The sequence below is a fragment of the Pelobates fuscus genome, chromosome 2 (assembly GCF_036172605.1).
Source record: "Pelobates fuscus isolate aPelFus1 chromosome 2, aPelFus1.pri, whole genome shotgun sequence".
Taxonomy (NCBI): Eukaryota; Metazoa; Chordata; class Amphibia; order Anura; family Pelobatidae; genus Pelobates; species Pelobates fuscus.
The window spans coordinates 7,229,423-7,249,909 of NC_086318.1; the positions used below are offsets into that span (position 1 = coordinate 7,229,423).

The 20,487-nt window shown below is 41.8% G+C and overlaps 1 non-coding gene across 1 annotated transcript; it reads left to right on the forward strand.

The window, feature by feature from the left end:
- The first annotated feature begins 228 nt into the window (after nt 1-228).
- TRNAV-AAC (transfer RNA valine (anticodon AAC)) lies at nt 229-301 on the forward strand. The gene has a single exon. It is a non-coding gene; the product is annotated as a tRNA-Val (tRNA).
- The last annotated feature ends 20,186 nt before the right edge of the window (nt 302-20,487 follow it).

Below are 20,487 nucleotides of genomic sequence, written 5' to 3' on the forward strand. Positions count from 1 at the left end.
AGCATCTTAGCCGTATCAGGTGTTAAAAAGGGCTGTTTTTGAGATACAGCGCTCTCTGTATAGTGCTGCTGTCTGTATAATGCAGGTTCGTGTGTATAACATCCTGGGACAGTCAGTGCTCCCTGTATAGTGCTGATCCCTGTATAATACAGGTCTGTGTATATAATATCCTAGGACAGTCAGTCCTCTCTGTATAGTACAGATCTGTTTGAGGGGTATGACAGATGGGTTTCTGTAGTGTAGTGGTTATCACGTTCGCCTAACACGCGAAAGGTCCCCGGTTCGAGACCGGGCAGAAACATCTTTTTTTTTTCATGTTTAATATTTTGCTTTTATTATTATAAAAAAAGACAAGACATAATACATTTCACTGAACATAGACACAATAAATAGTATTATTGATAACCCTATTGATTATTGATAATTGATATTATTGAGTATTATTGATAACCCTAAGAGGGATCTCTAGATCCTTCTCACTTTTCCTTTCCATTTTTCCCCCTCCATTCCTTTTTCCATCCTATAATATAATATGACATCCAAAAATATACTTTGCAATATTTCCAGCTAAGAGAACCGGGGAGCCGGGATAAACTTCTATTAACTTTTTACATTCCTTTTAGACATTAATATGCCTTTAGAACATTGTAAGCCGGTTATTTCATTCCTATTTTACCGAATACATTTAGTACATACTTTAAATTTGCTGTATGATGCCGAGCCATTCTTTCATTGTGTTTGGTTCTTTAGCTATACCGATCACCATTTTTATCTGATAGATTACTTGTAATTTAACTTCCTCCCAGACTGGGACTTCACTAGATTTCCATTTTCTAGCAATTAATATTTTAGCTGCTAACAGGATATGAATTACCATTGCAGCACATTGATCAAAATTCTGAATTATATATCGTTGTAGCAAGAAAATATCTGGCTTTATATCAAAATACATTTTAATCAGTGATTTAATCTTTAATGCTATCATTGACCAATACGTTTTAATTGCTCCACACTCCCACCATATATGCATCATTCCTGCCTTATGAACCCCACAGCGCCAGCATTTATCGGAGGCGTCTGTATATATTTTAGCTAGCCTATCTGGCGTTAAATACCACCTATTCATCATTTTGTACTGGAGTTCCACTAAATTAAGACAATGTACAGGCTTGTCAGTAAAAGCAAAAAATTCAAGAAACCACTGTGGTACTCCGCAGATGTGGCCAAAATAGTAAAAAACAAAAAGTTAGCATTTAGTAATTATAAAAAAACCCAGAGTGAGGAAGACAGAACGACCTATAAGATTAGGCAGAAAGAGGCTAAGCAAGTTATAAGAGCTTCCAAATCACACACAGAAGAGAAAATAGCACAGTCAGTAAAAAAAGGGGACAAAACCTTTTTTAGATACATAAATGAGAAAAGAAAAGTAAAACAAGGATTAGTTAGATTAAAAACAAAAGAAGGAAGGTATGTAGATGAGGATAAAGGTCTAGCTGACTGCCTCAATGAATATTTTTGTTCGGTATTTACAGATGAAAATGAAGGAAAGGGACCTCAGTTAAGAAAAAGGATAAATGAGTCATTTATTACACGTGAGTTTACAGAGGAAGAGGTTCTATTTCAACTGTCAAAAGTAAAGACAAATAAGTCAATGGGACCTGATGGAATACACCCAAAGCTATTAAAAGAGCTTAGTGGTGTACTAGCAAAACCATTAACAGATTTATTTAACCAATCATTGATAACAGGAGTAGTCCCAGAAGATTGGAAGTTAGCGAATGTTGTGCCCATTCACAAGAAAGGTAATAGGGAGGAGTCGGGCAACTATAGGCCAGTAAGCCTAACTTCAGTAGTGGGGAAAGTGATGGAAACCATGTTAAAGGATAGGATTGTTGAACATCTAAAAACACATGGATTTCAAGATCAGAGAAAACATGGGTTTACTTCAGGGAGATCATGCCAAACTAATCTTATTGATTTTTTTGATTGGGTAACTAAAATTATAGATCAGGGTGGTGCAGTAGACATTGCTTACCTCGATTTCAGTAAGGCTTTTGACACTGTTGCACATAGAAGGCTTATCAACAAACTACAATCTTTGAGTTTGGATTCCAATATTGTTGAATGGGTAAGGCAGTGGCTGAGTGACAGGCAACAGAGGGTTGTAGTCAATGGAGTATATTCGAAGCTTGGGCTTGTCACCAGTGGGGTACCTCAGGGATCTGTACTTGGACCCATTCTCTTTAATATTTTTATTAGTGATATTGCAGAAGGTCTTGATGGTAAGGTGTGTCTTTTTGCGGATGATACTAAGATATGTAACAGGGTTGATGTTCCAGGAGGGATAAGCCAAATGGAAAATGATTTAGGTAAACTAGAAAAATGGTCAGAGTTGTGGCAACTGACATTTAATGTGGATAAGTGCAAGATAATGCATCTTGGAAGTAAAAACCCAAGGGCAGAGTACAGAATATTTGATAGAGTCCTAACCTCAACATCTGAGGAAAGGGATTTAGGGGTGATTATTTCAGATGACTTAAAGGTAGGCAGACAATGTAATAGAGCAGCAGGAAATGCTAGCAGAATGCTTGGTTGTAAAGGGAGAGGTATTAGCAGTAGAAAGAGGGAAGTGCTCATGCCATTGTACAGAACACTGGTGAGACCTCACTTGGAGTACTGTACACAGTACTGGAGACCCTATCTTCAGAAGGATATTGATACCTTAGAGAGAGTTCAAAGAAGGGCTACTAAACTGGTTCATGGATTGCAGGATAAAACTTACCAGGAAAGGTTAAAGGATCTTAACATGTATAGCTTGGAGGAAAGACGAGACAGGGGGGATATGATAGAAACATTTAAATACATAAAGGGAATCAACACAGTAAAGGAGGAGACTATATTTAAAAGAAGAAAAACTACCACAACAAGAGGACATAGTCTTAAATTAGAGGGACAAAGGTTTAAAAATAATATCAGGAAGTATTACTTTACTGAGAGGGTAGTGGATGCATGGAATAGCCTTCCAGCTGAAGTGGTAGAGGTTAACACAGTAAAGGAGTTTAAGCATGCGTGGGATAGGCATAAGGCTATCCTAACTATAAGATAAGGCCAGGGACTAATGAAAGTATTTAGAAAACTGGGCAGACTAGATGGGCCGAATGGTTCTTATCTGCCGTCACATTCTATGTTTCTATGTTTCTATGTTTGTGATCAGGTTTAACACCTTCTTCCAATCTTCATAGCTTATAATGTTACATAGCTCCTTTCCCCATTTATTTATTACTTGGCAGATCATTTTTTCCGGGTCTTTTTCAATTAGATTAAAGCATTTTGAAACCAGTTTTTTAATAGTAATTTGATTTTTTAATAGTTGTTCGAGTATTAATTGTTTACCAGAATATTTTGGGGGTAAATGCTCTTTGAGATAGCCCTTTATTCTCATATAGATAAATATTTCTTTAGTCTGCAGCTTATACTCATCTACTAGAGCATTGAAATCTTTTACTTTACCATGCTCTACTATATTGTTTATTTTCTTAATCCCTGATTTAATCCAGCTCTGTATATTTAGATCTGCGATATTATTTTGCAGATATCTAAGATCAATACTAGTAATACGTTTATCTTGTATATCCAGATCTTTCCTTAGTTTATTCCATATAGGTATAATATTATTTAGAATCAGACCCTTGGAAGTATATCTCTGTCGGTACTTATATTTATTATCTGTCTTCCAAAAGAGGGAACTTAGATCTTCATTTATTTAATCTTTAAGTAAGCTCTGCTCCACTTTATACCAGAATTGATCTTTGGCTAAATCGGATTGGGTTATTATTGCTTGGGCTATATTACATGCTCTCCACCTTTGACTTAACTGTGGAATTCCCAGTCCTCCTGATTTTATCTTTAACATTGAATAATTACGACTTAATCGTGGATGTTTTCCAGCCCATATAAATCGGTTAAAAATTGAAGGAGAGCCAGCTTTCTGCACAATACAGAGGTATCATGCGGAAGAGAGAGACCCATTTTGGGTATATATAGAATTTTATCATGTTTATTCTTCCCCACCAAGATGCCTCTATTTCCTTCCATTTTTTCAAAGTTTTTCCCGTATCTTTCAATAATTTTAAGAAATTTTGTTCCATCATTCTATTTGGCTCATTAGTAATCTCTATACCCAGAACTTCTATGGAATTCATTTTACAATCAGATCCAAATTTGTCAAATAGATTTTGCTTGGTACTTAACGTGAGATTAAACAGGAGTACAACTGACTTATTTAAATTTAATTTATATCCTGAGTATAGTGAAAATTCCTTTATAACATCCATGACCTTTTCCATGGATATCAAGGGATCCGTCAGTGTGAGTACCACGTCATCCGCATACATTGTGAGCTTTAATGATTCTCCCTCTAATTCTACTCCTTTTATAGAATCATTATCTCTAATTTTATGTGCTAGGGGTTCGAGACTTATCAGGTATAAAAGTGGGGATAGAGGACACCCCTGCCTTGTTCCATTTGTCAACTGAAACCACTCTGAAAATAAACCATTTCCTACAACCCTAGCTGTTGGAACTGTGTATAAGGCCATGATAGCCCTAGTAATATTGCCATAGATTCCAAAACTAACTAATGCGTTCTCCAGAAAATCCCACCTTACCCTGTCAAATGCCTTTTCGGCATCTAATGACAGGGCAAGGAGGGGTAAATTCCTTCTAGTTGCCAGATCTACGACATCTATCAGTCTTCTAATATTAAAAATTGGGGATCTACTAGTTATGAACCCCACTTGATCTTGATGAATAATAGTTGGTATTATATTAGAAATCCTATCTGCTAATACAGAGGAATATATTTTAATATCACTATTTAACAGTGAAATGGGTCTATAATTTGTTACTAGTTCCGGGTTTTTATCAGGCTTTAGAATAGGAACTATATGAGCCTTTAGCAATTCTCTGGGGATATTTGCGTGTAACATAAAGTCTTTGAACAATTTAGTAAGCGGGTCTATAATATTTCCCTTAAAAATTCTGTAGAAACAATTACTGAACCCATCCGGTCCTGGCACCTTTTTTGATTTTAATTTTTTAATTGCATTTTCTACTTCACTTTGTAGGATAGGTTGGGAGTTTAAGTTGAGAGAAAAATTCAGAGATCTTGTAGGTACCATTTCTCCCTGGTAGATTATATAGGCCTGAGTAATACTTCTGAAAGGCATTACCGATCTTATCTGGTGACAGAATTACTTCTTCTCCGTTTATTTTTAATTTAGAGATAATTTTTGTAGTTTTTTCCTCTTTTAATCTATTTGTTAATAATTTATCCGCTTTATTCCCCTTATAATACCAAGTTCTTTTTAGACGTTCTAAGGCTAGATTAGAATTATTTATCAAGATATTGTTAATTATCTCTTTTATTTCTTTTAATTCTTCGCTACTTTTAATTGAAGGACTATTCTTATTCTGTTTATCCAACCTATCATATTCGATATATAGCTGTGATAAATTTAGTGAATTTTTTTTTTCCTCTGTACCCATTTTTATGAAGCTTCCCCTAATTGTGCATTTAAATGCACACCAAAGAGTAGACAGTGATATCTCAGGATTTTTAGTAAACACAGAAAAAAGAAAAAAATACTAATTCACCGACACATATGCCCAGACGGGTATTGTGCCAGGAAAAAGTTGTACAACCCTGTAGAAGTATGCTAAATAGTTAAAAGAAAAATATTTATTAATGAAGCTAAAAACACTTAGTCTCCTACCAAAATAGATACTAAAGTAGGGTAGGTATATCTGCCAATAGCAGAGCTGCAGGTAACTGTCAAAGGTAATCCAAAAAAGAGAGGACTAGAGAGAAGGTATAGACCTAGTATATGTATCTTACAAGCAAAAAATTACTCCGTCTATATACACTACATAGTCTAAAATAACCTAATAATCTCTCTGTCTATTACTCCATACTGACAACTAAAAGCTGCCTAAGAGGAATCCCTGTTACCTCAGCATAGCATAGTGCTAATGCCTACCATTACTACTAGATCTAGTCAGTTGGGAGAAGGAATTACCCGGCAGCAAGTTGTTGAGTCGGGTAAAACTATGGAGGAGGTACAGAAATGGGTACAAGATAGATTACCTGTGAATATTTATCCACCTGTCCATTGTTATCATCCAGGAGATCAAGTTTGGATAAAGGAGTGGAACAGTGTACCGTTGGGGCCAAAGTGGAGGGGTCCTTATGTTGTTCTTTTGTCTACCCCATCAGCTATAAAGGTGGCTGAAGTGACTCTGTGGATTCATCACTCCATGGTTAAACCAGCAGCAGTAGATTCTTGGCAAGCTACACCAGATCCAGAGAATCCCTGCAAGATCCGGTTAAAGCGTGTAACTCAGTCGGAGTGACGAGGAGATATTGGGACTTCAAGAGTAAACAAAGATCTACAAGTAGGTGTTTTGACGGCCACAATAAAGCCTGACCACCTACCCACGTTACATAGCCAGAGTGTCTTGAAGGGACCTCTGTGAAGGGAAGAGAGGACTTGAAGGACTCCATTCCTTGCAGCCCTTACATCCTGGAAGCTGAGGTGCCATCGCACGGACGAAGAATTAGGATTAAGATGTCAGGAGAAATGCATTTGATAATGTGTATATTTGTGTGTTTAATTATTCAGGAAGGTAGAGGTACTGACACACCTGGCTGTGAGGTTTGCATTAAGACTACAAAAACAGGTAATCATATTTCCCAGACCCTTATTTGGCATTCACAATATGAGTGTAAAGGATATGTATCTAAGTGTAGATACTTGAGTATAGATTATAGTGTATGCCATCTAAGAGCAGGAGAACCTAGGTGTTTTAGTCCAGACTATCAACCGCGTACAATTTGGTTGACCCTTCGGAATGGAGACTCACAGGGGACCCTAATAAATAAGACAATACTAGAAACCGTACATTCTTCAGGTGTTCTGCTATTTGATGCATGTAAGGCGATATCAAGTGGTAGAAAACCGTGGAATGTATGCGGGGATCTTAAATGGGAAAGAACGTATGGGCCTAATGATAAATATATTTGCCCCAGTAGTAAGAACAAGTATATAGATCCAAAATGCCCAAATAAGAATTATAATTATTGTCCATATTGGTCTTGTGTAGGGTGGGCAACCTGGGGACAGACAGTAGATAAGGATATGATTGTTACTAAGTTGCCTACCAAACCATATTGTAAGTCTAGGGAGTGTAACCCAGTCCATATACTTATTAATAATCCTGAACAGTTTATAGATAGGTTCGGAAACTTATTTGGGTTCCAGATATATGGGACAGGTTTGGATCCTGGGACAATATTATTTATAGGGATAGAGACCGATACTGTGGCAGCCCAGACTCATCAGGTTTTCCATTCTTTCTACGAGGAGATGAGTGTAGAGAATAAGATCCCCCATAATGCTAAGAACTTGTTTATTGATCTAGCCGAGAGTATTGCCGGTAGTCTAAATGTAACCAACTGCTATGTGTGTGGAGCTACTAATATGGGAGACCAATGGCCCTGGGAAGCAAAGGAGGTAATGTATTCCGGTTCTGAGACAATTGAACAGATAACATCTTCTCAAGCTGATTATCAAATGAGTGTTAGAGGTAAATCTGAGTGGCGATTAAAGACCTCCATTATAGGTTATGTTTGCATAGCAAGGAAAGGAATAATGTTTAATACATCTGTAGGAGAATTGACTTGTCTAGGGCAAAAAGCTTATGATGATGATACAAAGAATACAACTTGGTGGTCAGCTTCAAATGTCTCAGAACCACCTAACCCGTTTGCAAGTTATACCAATTTAAAGGATGTGTGGTTTGACCTATCCGCTACATCGAGTTGGAAAGCCCCAGCAAATTTGTACTGGATTTGTGGTAAGAAAGCCTATTCGGAGTTACCACAGGACTGGGAAGGGGCATGTGTGTTAGGTATGCTCAAACCATCCTTCTTCTTGTTGCCTATTGAAACAGGAGAGACTTTGGGAGTTAAGGTATATGATGTGAATCATAGAAAGAAAAGGGGATCCCTAGAGATAGGTACCTGGGAAGATAATGAGTGGCCTCCCCAGCATATTATAGATTATTATGGGCCAGCTATGTGGGCAGAGGATGGTACTTTTGGATATAGAACCCCAATATATATGCTCAACCGTATTATAAGGTTACAGGCAGTGGTTGAGATAATTACCAATGAAACATCGCAAGCGCTCAATCTCCTAGCGAAACATAATACTAGGATGAGGACAGCCGTTTACCAAAATAGATTAGCCTTGGATTACCTATTGGCAGTAGAGGGAGGTGTATGTGGGAAGTTTAACCTAAGCAATTGTTGTCTTCAAATAGATGATGAAGGGCAAGCAATAGCTGAGCTTACTAGCCATATGGTTAAACTAGCGCATGTGCCTACCCAGGTATGGAAAGGGTATAATCCAAGTAGTTGGTTTGGTAATTGGTATGAGCAGTTTGGAGGACTTAAGGCATTGGTAGGTGGAGTCATGCTAATCTTGATGCTGTGCCTTCTCCTACCATGTCTGATTCCTTTGGTAGTTAGGTTTGTGCAGAGCATTATAGAGAATATAGCAGAGAGAAAGGCTGCTGCACAGATAATGGCTATATATAGGTATGAGGCTCTAAATCAAGGAGAATTAGTACAGGAAGAGGAATGTTGAGGGATTCCTATCTTTAGGGAGTCGCAAAGTCTGGTCTGGTTCATAGCAACCTGAGGTGTAAGCAAACTATGGTTAAGTGATGCATCTGGAATTATGAACTATCAGAAGCATCAAAGGGGGGAATGTGGTGGAATCTCAGTAAAAATAAATTTACTAGGACAAGATTGCCACGTGGTATGTGCACTTGCATATGTTGATGTATCGGTCGGTTGGTTGCACGTGGCAACGATACAATCAGTAGTGTAAGGAGCATGTGTAGGAATACAGGATATACGAGTATTTCCCCTCCTCCATTGTGCTGGGCAAGCCATGTGGTCAAACAGGAATTTAGTCTCTATTCGGTTGATGAATAAGAGTATGTGTAGGTTGAACTGATTATGGGAGGAGCTACATGCCTATATAAGGGACCTACACTGTATGATCAGGGCTCAGACTTTGCTGTTTTTTGGTGACATTAGTCCCTCTGAGTCCCGGTCGGTGAATCGAATAAAGAATCTCTTCCTTCCTGAAGAAACCTGTGTCCACTTCTCTTTGCTTGGCTTCCGTCAGTTTCTCCGGTATCACGGTTACAAGTCATTTCTCTGTCTTCAAGGCATAGAAGGAATGGGCATGGCAGTCGGAGTGCGGACTGTACGATGGATCATGATGTTTTTTTTTTTACAGTCTTTATTTTTGAAGTGCAGTAGTGCATATACAGGGAGTGCAGAATTATTAGGCAAATGAGTATTTTGACCACATCATCCTCTTTATGCATGTTGTCTTACTCCAAGCTGTATAAGCTCGAAAGCCTACTACCAATTAAGCATATTAGGTGATGTGCATCTCTGTAATGAGAAGGGGTGTGGTCTAATGACATCAACACCCTATATCAGGTGTGCATAATTATTAGGCAACTTCCTTTCCTTTGGCAAAATGGGTCAAAAGAAGGACTTGACAGGCTCAGAAAAGTCAAAAATAGTGAGATATCTTGCAGAGGGATGCAGCACTCTTAAAATTGCAAAGCTTCTGAAGCGTGATCATCGAACAATCAAGCGTTTCATTCAAAATAGTCAACAGGGTCGCAAGAAGCGTGTGGAGAAAGCGCAAAATAACTGCCCATGAAGTGAGAAAAGTCAAGCGTGCAGCTGCCAAGATGCCACTTGCCACCAGTTTGGCCATATTTCAGAGCTGCAACATCACTGGAGTGCCCAAAAGCACAAGGTGTGCAATACTCAGAGACATGGCCAAGGTAAGAAAGGCTGAAAGACGACCACCACTGAACAAGACACACAAGCTGAAACGTCAAGACTGGGCCAAGAAATATCTCAAGACTGATTTTTCTAAGGTTTTATGGACTGATGAAATGAGAGTGAGTCTTGATGGGCCAGATGGATGGGCCCGTGGCTGGATTGGTAAAGGGCAGAGAGCTCCAGTCCAACTCAGACGCCAGCAAGGTGGAGGTGGAGTACTGGTTTGGGCTGGTATCATCAAAGATGAGCTTGTGGGGCCTTTTCGGGTTGAGGATGGATTCAAGCTCAACTCCCAGTCCTACTGCCAGTTTCTGGAAGACACCTTCTTCAAGCAGTGGTACAGGAAGAAGTCTGCATCCTTCAAGAAAAACATGATTTTCATGCAGGACAATGCTCCATCACATGCGTCCAAGTACTCCACAGCGTGGCTGGCAAGAAAGGGTATAAAAGAAGAAAATCTAATGACATGGCCTCCTTGTTCACTTGATCTGAACCCCATTGAGAACCTGTGGTCCATCATCAAATGTGAGATTTACAAGGAGGGAAAACAGTACACCTCTCTGAACAGTGTCTGGGAGGCTGTGGTTGCTGCTGCACGCGATGTTGATGGTGAACAGATCAAAACACTGACAGAATCCATGGATGGCAGGCTTTTGAGTGTCCTTGCAAAGAAAGGTGGCTATATTGGTCACTGATTTGTTTTTGTTATGTTTTTGAATGTCAGAAATGTATATTTGTGAATGTTGAGATGTTATATTGGTTTCACTGGTAAAAATAAATAATTGAAATGGGTATATATTTGTTTTTTGTTAAGTTGCCTAATAATTATGCACAGTAATAGTCACCTGCACACACAGATATCCCCCTAAAATAGCTATAACTAAAAACAAACTATTTGAGAAAGCTTCGGCGAAACGTGTCAAGTGAGGAAGAATTTTGGACTTTTATACAGGACTGGTTTTATAGTGTATTATTCACTTTTTACTTATTGTATTAAAGTATATATAATTTTTAAACCATCCAGTAATTTTTTTGTCCTCCTTCCTATTTAATACTGCTTTGCTGCTATACCTGGGTCCACTATATCCCGAGGTGGGGATTATTCCACCTGAAATTCTCCAAACTAGAGCAGGTCGTTGCTCTAGTATATGTAAGTAGGATCATCTACTCTTACTACAATATTTTATATTTACGTACTAGACCATGTGGCGTATTTTACTCTTGTTTTTCATATAACGAATACTTACACCTATAAACTCACCAACGATCTGGAACCTCAAGAAATCCATAGACGGGGATTATTCCGTCCAAGCTCTTAACACTGAGCTGATATAGCTCCTCAAAGTGTGAGTGTGAATATAACACCTTTGTTCTTGTGGAATTATATCGTTCATACATACTGTACCATTATTTGTATCTTTGTTTCTCCTTTTTTTTAAGTTACTCTGCTGGCCAGTATTTCTACTAAACGTATGTACAATTTCTGATCTTTAGCGCTGTTCACCTTTCTATTTTATCTTAACCAACACTGTATATACAAGTAGAAATGGGAAATAGGAGCATTCATAGGTCTTTGCAATCCATATAATCTTTTATTTAAAACTATGAAGAATGATGTAATAGATCTGGGCACTCTAGGAGCTTAACGGTTTTCCTCATTACCAGAAGCAGGACCAGGTAACTCTTGGCATCATAACCATTACAGAGAGCTGAAGTGGTTCTGATGCTTGGAGAAACTGTTTAAGAAACACTACACTGCACAGAGCACACAGCGCACTGCGCAGAGCACACAGCGCACTGCACAGAGCCTGCAGCGCACTGCACAGAGCACAGAGCGCACTGCACAGTAATCACACATTTAAAACAAAACCCACTGGACCTACTGCTCCTACTTTTTCTCTCTATTGGTCAGTTGGCACTCGATCGTGGATAAAATCAACAATTAGTCGCTGTCCCCTAGCCATCAATCAGCTGTTTCCTACCTCTTAATTGGACAGGAGATCCAGCCCATAGGATTGGCCAAACATTTTGTCCATCATGGAAAACATGCCTGCTTACTCCCCTCCCCCTCCCCATACCCCTTCCCCACATCCCTCCCCACACCCCTCCCCCATACCCCTTCCCAACATCCCTCCCCACACCCCTCCCCCATACCCCTTCCCAACATCCCTCCCCATATCCCTCCCCACACCCGTCCCCCTCTCCAAATAAATTCAGCTTCTCCTTTATATTCCTCCTTCTTTGGCGACAATAACAGAATCACGAATAATAGAGTTGTTTGTCCATATGTAGGTCCGGAGTTCGGGAATTTAGACGATTAACAGAGTGGCCAAAATTCTAATTAATTAAGGAGAATACCTTTTTACTGGCTGTTGATTTTTTTTTTAATTCTCAATTGTTCCCTTTTCCTTCTGCAAGCTTTCTCTCTCACAATCTACACATTACACTCAGTTCAGAACTATGCAGGATTATTCACTAAAGTGAGAATTCAAACTTAATTTCAAATGTAAGGCCAAAGTAGGCAAACTGGATTCATGGATGGCTTGGAGGGTGTTTGATCTTTATTTCCAATTTCACTTTGACTTCTCATTTTACTGAATAACCCTGTCCAATAAAACATTTCATTGAACAAAAAATAACATTCCTCCAGTAAATATATATTTTTTAAATTTGATTGTTTATTATTGAAAATGTCATAGAATTACATAGTAATGCGATTATACAGAGATATTATATGCATGTGTATATGCATGTGTCTGTGTATCTGTGTGTCTGTATGAGTCTCTGTATGCGTATTTGTGTATGTGTACCTGCATCAGTGGTGTATCCTGGTTTTGTGCCTCCCTAGGCTTGACAAAACTCCAGTTGAATTTAAAAAAAAAAAGTGAGTGTGTGTGTGTACGTCATATTCCGACTCCCAGCATCACTCTGCGGCGCGCGAGGGAGCTGAGCAGAGAGCTCACTAATCAGTGTTCCCTCGCCAGTGTCGCCCGCCCGCCCGCCCGCCTGGCTTGTCAGTTAGCCGCACGGCTAACAAGACATTCGCTCTGGGCATTTGGGGGCGGCTTTTTTTTCCGCCCCCTGGAAAATGCCGCCCAAGGCAAATGCCTTGTTTGCCTCGCAGCTAATACATCCCTGACCTGCATGTGTGTCAGTATGTGTGTCTGTGTATCTGCATGTGTGTCAGTGTGTGCCCCTGTGTATCTGTCTGTGTATCTGTATATGTGCCAGTATGTGTGTTAGTCCGTGTTTGTGTAACTGCATGTGTGTCCGTGTATGTATCTGTATGTGTGTTATTGTGTGTATCTGCATATATGTCAGGGTTTGTCTGTTGTCTGTTTATCTGTGTTTTAGTGTGTGTCTGCATGTTTGTCTGTGAGTGTATCTCTATATCTGTATGTGTGCCAGTGTGTATCCGTTTATGCACCTGTGTGTCTGTGTATCTGTCTTTGTATGTCTGTGTATTTTGATGTATGTACCTGTGTATGTATGAGCCTGTGTATGTGTGAGTCTGCATTTGTGTCAGTGTTTGCATCTGTATGTGTGTCTGTGTGTGTATTTTCACTAGGTAAAAAATAAGTGTGGTTAAGTCTACGATATATCTGTGTGTGGTTTCTTTTGTGTGTGTCTTTGGGTGGAAGGTGTGTTTGCATGCTAGAAGGTGGGCCCAAGCTAATGCTTATTACATTAATTCCAATCAGCCCTCCAATTAAAGTCCTCAAATGCCTCCGCCTCGTAGCACGGTGTTTCAGTTCGCCTTTTTGGAGGAGTTAATTTAGGATATTCTAAGGTAAACATGCAACTAAAATTGCTGACATCTTCAGTTCCGTCAATGGTGGGCACAAATGGTGGCGTCACATTCTTTAATAATAATGCAGCCCAGTCTATGTGCTGGAAAGGAATGTACATCATTGAGTAAATCAGTAAAATAACTATATATAACACAGAATTACAGAGAATATGCCCAGAAAGCTACATTCTGTACAGATCCCAATGGGATTCTTTAAACTGATTCTCAAATTACCTTAAAAGAACAGTCTAAGCACCATAACCACTACATTAATCTTAATAATAATAATAATCATAATCACCATAATCACTACATTAACTTAGAATGAGTCTTTCCTGATAATTCTATTTAAAGGGACTCTGTCACCTGGGATGTGGGAAACTACACAGCAGAAACTCGACCTCGTGTCAACCTCAGACCTAACCCTAACACAAAGCAGTCCCTACTTTATCCTAAATTATCTTTGGACTATGTTAGAATTTCCGTGACATTTCAGTGCACTCAGCAGGAGTATTTCATAGATTTTCTCTTAACGAGATGCTCAATAATATGTTTTTGGTGACTAAGACATTTTAAGTAAAAATAAATAACATGTTCTATTTAAAATGTACGTACTTGGAAAAAAGCGTGCTCCTTAACGTCCTGGGCGTCTTTCTTACCGGCTCCTAGTCGTGCCTTTACTTTTTTAGTGAGAAGCTGTAATGGGGATTTTTTTTAAATATACATATAGTTTATTTTAATAATAAACATCAGAATCACATGAATTTTCTCTGCAGGTAGAGCAAAGGATGTCGTTATCACTCACGCTGTGTAATGCAGAGATCAACAAGCAGAACATAACATGTCACTGCTGCCCGGCACATTGTCCTGACTGCTGGCATGGTTCATGGTTACTGCTTGCTAGCTTCCTGTTTATTACAATCAATGTAGGGCTCTAAATATCTGCAGCTTAACCAATGTCTGTCTGCAACCCAGGTATGGATAGCGGAGGGGGGAAGGTGTTTCCTCCCAAGCAGCAAGCCAAGTACCAGATTCATCTTTCATTTGCCGTGATCACATAAAGCACCAGCCACGTGCGTACATTGCGACCACAACACTTTCCTTTTCTTCTCTGCTGTCCCTTTAAGCATCACATAGTGCAGGGCAGATGGCTTGAAAGAGCCCGGCACTCGGAGCTAGCAACCGGCCTCCTCCCTGTGTCAAGCTCAGTACTTACTTGCCCCATGCACTTCTTAATTGCCATACCACTTCCTCATCAGGGTTGTTATGTGTGAGACTGAAAGCATTTTCTCCTACTCACATGATACTCCTCAAGAGAGTGGACGGAGTATGTGACACCATCGACAGTACCCTATGCAACCTCTTCTAATACCCCTTGGGAATGGAGGCAACATGATGGATCTCTGGGAGCAGGGCCGGACTGGCCCACCGGGATACCGGGAAATTTCCCGGTGGGCCGTCGGCACCTGGGGCTGGAGAGACATGTGGGTGTCCTGCGGCCGCATTGAGAGCTTGAATGGCGGCCGCAGGGGAAGCTCTTTTGGTGGCCGCTGGGGGGAGCAGGCTGTTCTGTCTCTGCTCCCCCTCCCTCGCGCGCTAGAAAGAGACCGGGGCCGGAATATGATGTCATATTCCGGCCCCAGTCTCATTAAGCTGCGCACGAGGGAGGGGGAGCAGAGACAGAACAGCCTGCTCCCCCCAGCGGCCACCAAAAGAGCTTCCCCTGCGGCCGCCATTCAAGCTCTCAATGCAGCCGCAAGACACCCACATGTCTCTCCGGCCCCAGGTACCTAAAAGTATGTATGTCAGTGGGAGTGTGTGTGTGTGTCATGCTGTGTGTGTGTCATGCTGTGTGTGTCTGTCTGTGTCATGCTGTGTGTGTCTGTCTGTTATGGTGTGTGTGTGTGTGTGTGTCTGTGTCATGCTGTGTGTGTGTCATGCTGTGTGTGTCTGTCACTAGAGATGTCACTAGGAAGCAATGTAAACACTGCCTTTTCTCTGAAAAGTCAGTGTTTACATTCAAAAGCCTGCAGGGACAGGCTATAGACACCAGAACCACTACATTAAGCTGTGTGTGTGTGTGCCTGCTAGTGAGCTTGCTTGCTTGTGTGTGTGTGTGTGTGTGTGTGCGCCTGCTAGTGAGTTTGCTTGCTTGCATGTGTGTGTGTGTCTGCTAGTGAGTGAGCTTGTGTTTTTATGTCAATGAGCTTATGTATATTAGTGAAATTGTTTGTCTATGAGGCTGTGTATCAATGAGCTTGTGTGTGTCAGTGAGATTGTCTGTGTCTGCATGTGAGTATGCTTACTGTATAATTAAATGCTTTACTCTGAAAGGACCAATATTTTATATTAGAAAAAGCTATATATATATTACTCAACCATCTGGGGTGGCAAGACATAGCCTTACATATTACATGCGACAATATATGGCGCAATGACTTATGGGTCTGGAATAGATTTTTTTTTCCAGGGCTGCTTTGTGTCCCCAGTCCGGCCCTGCTGGGAGGGCTTGCTAGAGAGACTCATAATGTAAGTAAGTAAGTAAGTTTGATTAATTAAACCACCATTTCTTTATTGATATTGTCATTGTATTTTTGAGACCAGCTAAGTGATGAATGGTGGGAACTGGCGTGGAGAAGCGGCACAGTTACAATGGCATGAGGTACTAATTGATGGATTAGTGATATAGCGTAAGGAAAGCAGGGAGCAGACTGCGTTGTTGATATGGTGAGAGTGAAATGGACCCGCAAGTGAATGAGGCATGTGAAGGATTAATATCATATCTGACATGGACACGGATAGAGTGGACAGGGCAAGTGACATGTGCAAGCAGACAGTGGGTAGGGCAAGTGGCACGAGGGAGTGGCATGGCAATTAAGAAGTGCATGGGGTAATTAAGAAGTACTGAGCTTGACACAGGGAGGAGGCCGATTGCTAGCTCCGCGTGTCGGGCTCTTTCAAGCTAACTGCCCTGCACTGAGTGATGCTTAACCCCTTAAGGACACATGACATGTGTGACATGTCATGATTCACTTTTATTCAAGAAGTTTGGTCCTTAAGGGGTTAAAGGGACAGCAGAGAAGAAAAGGAAAGTGTGGTTGTAGCAATGTACGTACATGGGTGGTGTTTAAGTGTCCACGGCACGAGGTGTGTTATATTGCAATCTATCTGTCTTCACAATAAAAGACTGGGCTCTGGATCTACCCTGCGCTAACTACCTTCAACTATATTGTTATACAGGGCGCTAGTGGGAGCGCTGTATGTCATGTAAATATTAAATATTAGTGTCTTATGGCTAATGAATAACGGATCATTAAGGATGTCATAGAATGAATAAGCAGATACTCCGGGTTTGGTTTAATTCTCAGTAATAATGAATGTTTTGTAGTAGAGGCTGCAGGATGCCCAATAAACATCTGATACACATATGGTTAAAAACTGCAGTACTTCCCTTTTGCTGAGCGCATGTGCAGGAATGCTAGACATGTTTACTGCTGGGAAATACTTGTGGCGATATCAATACTCTCGCTATTTGGGTATTAAGTTGGGCAGTAACGAAGGTGGCAGACCATCTCGGAAATGCCTGAGAGCCATATGACCAGATATGGGACAAGAGCTGTACATGATCAGGGTCTGGACCTATGTCCAGGAATGCTAAGAATATTCATACGCAGTAAAGTAGGAAATGAATAAAGTAATAGTTAATTGGTTATTAATTACTGCAGTAATGGGAGTAACCCTTGCATATCTCGCTTACGTATGAACTACATCATTTATGATATATAAGCTCTGTTAACGGAGGACTGGGGCCCAGTGTATTTTAGACATGAGTCAACACTGGGTTAATTCTGCGCAGAATAAAATAGTTTGTCTTTCCCACTGATCCGTGCCCAGTGTGTTTATGTGACTTGATTATTGAAATACAGCTAATACTGCTATTACAGATTCCCTACCTGCATTAACACACCGATAGTTACATCCAATTTAAGGTATTGAGATATGTGTGTGGCGAAACCAGCTTCGCCACTGTGAACTGGAGAGGCCTGGCTGCTGGCCTCCTGCCCGCTGACTATGGCCCCTGGACGTGTTGCACTTTAGAAACTATATTTGGGCATGTAATAATTTATATTGCTGCTACTGGCCCTTTAAAATCAGCGATGGACATATTGGGACTTTTGGGACTAATGTCCCTTTAAGACTTTGTAACATATCACAGTAATACTGTCTTAAATATTATGTAGGTATTTATGTGTTCAGTTAAACTGGGGATATGTAGAAATGTGACTTTATGTATTTTAAAGTGTTTTATGTTGTTTTGCAACCATGTGGTTAATGGAGTCTGCCTTTAGTCCTGGGTAATTGGATTACTTCTCCAATTAACTCCAGGGAGAAGGGAGGAAACCAGGGTGCATTGTGGGGATGTTTTTCTGCCAGCCAAAAAGGAACAAAAGATACTTTTAGTAACATTTGAACCCCTGGTCGGATTCATGCCATTTTTTAATATGTTGTTCCCCTGAATGGATTGATTGTGGATATGTATTTTTATGTGAATGTGATGTATGGTTTTATAGTTATGAATGTTGTGTAAAAGTATATTTTACACTGTATGCATAATGGGATTATGTGTCACACTAAGGGGAGGGGATGTGTGGGAGGTAACATCTATGTCATTGGTTCTTTTATGCCTCCCCCTGGGTGTGGCCTGTATGTGTGAGTTGGAAATAAAAGCCAGACTGGGTGTCCCAGTCTAGAGTTCTTGCTTAACCCTCAAAGCGATGTGTCGTCTCGGTCTTTGGGGGAATGGGATTGTATGCTGACTGCCAAGAGTGTAAGCCGATGTCTGCTTTTCTTGTTCAGCTGTTCCAGTGTTCGTGTGGTTCCAGTCGGGAGAATGGTGTTTGCAGTAGCTGCCTGTGCATCTGGAAAGGGGATTATCGCCTAAACTGGGTTTTATCCTCTTGTAAGTGAAACGGTCCGTTACAATTGGTGGCAAGCGGCGGGATCGTTCCTACAACCAGAGGGACAGCTACAGACAACACCATTTCTGGATTACAAATTGAGGGCAACGCTAGTATCCGTACAGCGACCCTATCTACAAAGGAACTCAGAAAATGGAGGAGAAGTTGCAGGATAGATTGTACGGTTCCGTACTCCGGAGGTCTAGAGCAATGTCAGAAGAGGACATGTTGATGTACAGAGAGACTGTCAGAGCCGAATTGTGGGACGAAGCCCTAGAGGAAGTACAGTATTCACGAGGGGATCAGCGCCGCAGCAGAAGGCAGCGAATTCTGGCTAGAATGGCAGAGCGGATGCCCCTCCTGAGAAAACAGACCACAGAAAAGTGGGTGACTAGACTCGAGATTCTAGTATACGCAGAACTGGTGCTCGACGACGCATACCAGGCGCTACAGTGGTACGCGGCTCAGTGTGTCCCCAGGATGGCAGAGTATGAGTTCCCAGAAGGCGGAGATTACACTGGCCCCGGTCTATTTTGGGATAATAGTGGTGACGAGGACTTTGGGGAAGATACCGACTATCGTTTTTGGGACCTGTACGGCATCCGAGAGAACATGCTGGGTCTCTTTGGCGCTATTGACCTCGAGGCAGACCTACGATATTTAGTTACCCAGGAATGGAACCTGGAGGGGGATTACCTGCGACTCATCAATGAGGCCTGGGAAGAGACAACCGGCCCTCCCGCCCAACAGCAACCAGCAGTACCCGAGGTGGCAGAGTTCCTAGACTGGTCCTGTGAGCAACCCCAGGGAGATGAAGGTGTCGTCCTTCCTCCCCAGCGGCAGGCTGAGTTACAGGGGGCAGAGGTTGTTGTTCCTGCCCCCCAGCAGCAAAGTGATATGCCAAGAAGGCAGTGTGAAGGGAAGGGAGAGGAGAGCAGCGTCCTCCCTCCCCAGCGGCAATGTGTGCCCCAGGGAGCTGATGGTGTCGTCCATCCTCCCCAGCAGCCGTGTGTGTCCAAGGGAGCCGAAGGTGCAGTCCTTCCTCCCCAGCGGCAGGCTGAGTTACAGGGGGCAGAGGTTGTTGTTCCTGCCCCCCAGCAGCAAAGTGAGATGCCAAGACGGCAGTGTGAAGCGAAGGGAGAGGAGAGCAGCGTCCTCCCTCCCCAGCGGCAGTGTGTGCCCCAGGGAGCTGATGGTGTCGTCCATCCTCCCCAGCGGCAGTGTGTCCTGCAGGGAGCAGAGACCGTCAGTCTCGCACCCCAGCAGCCGGACAAGAGAATGAAAGGGGAGACAGCTGGTCCCCCTTTCCACCAGCAGAGAGAGTGGCAGGGAGAGGAGCCTGCTAACCCCCCTCCCCAGCGGCAGTTTACCGTCCAGAGAGAGGAGCTTGTTACACCCTCTCTCCAGCGGCAGCCTAACTCACCAAGGGGAGATGTTAAGCCCCACAACTGTGCAGATGGGACCGTAGTCTCTGCACTTACAGCACAAGGGATAGGGGCGGTCGGTCCTGTTCCCCAGCCTCAGTGTGATGGATCCAAAGGGGAGACAGTCGGTCTCCCCCTCCGGCAGTCGAGCTGCGCACCTAAAGGGGAGAGGGAGACAGCCAGTCTCCAGCAACCAGACGCCCACCAGACTACTCCCGTGGTAGTGCTGGCAACAGGACAGAGTACCGCTGGTCTCTGCCCCCTCAGCAACCCACCAAGGCAGCCTACCCGTCTCCCACCCAGCAGTGGTGAAACACCAGAACTTGGACAAAATCCTTCCTCACCCAGATGTAGTAACCGGTTAGTGTGGGTGGGCTG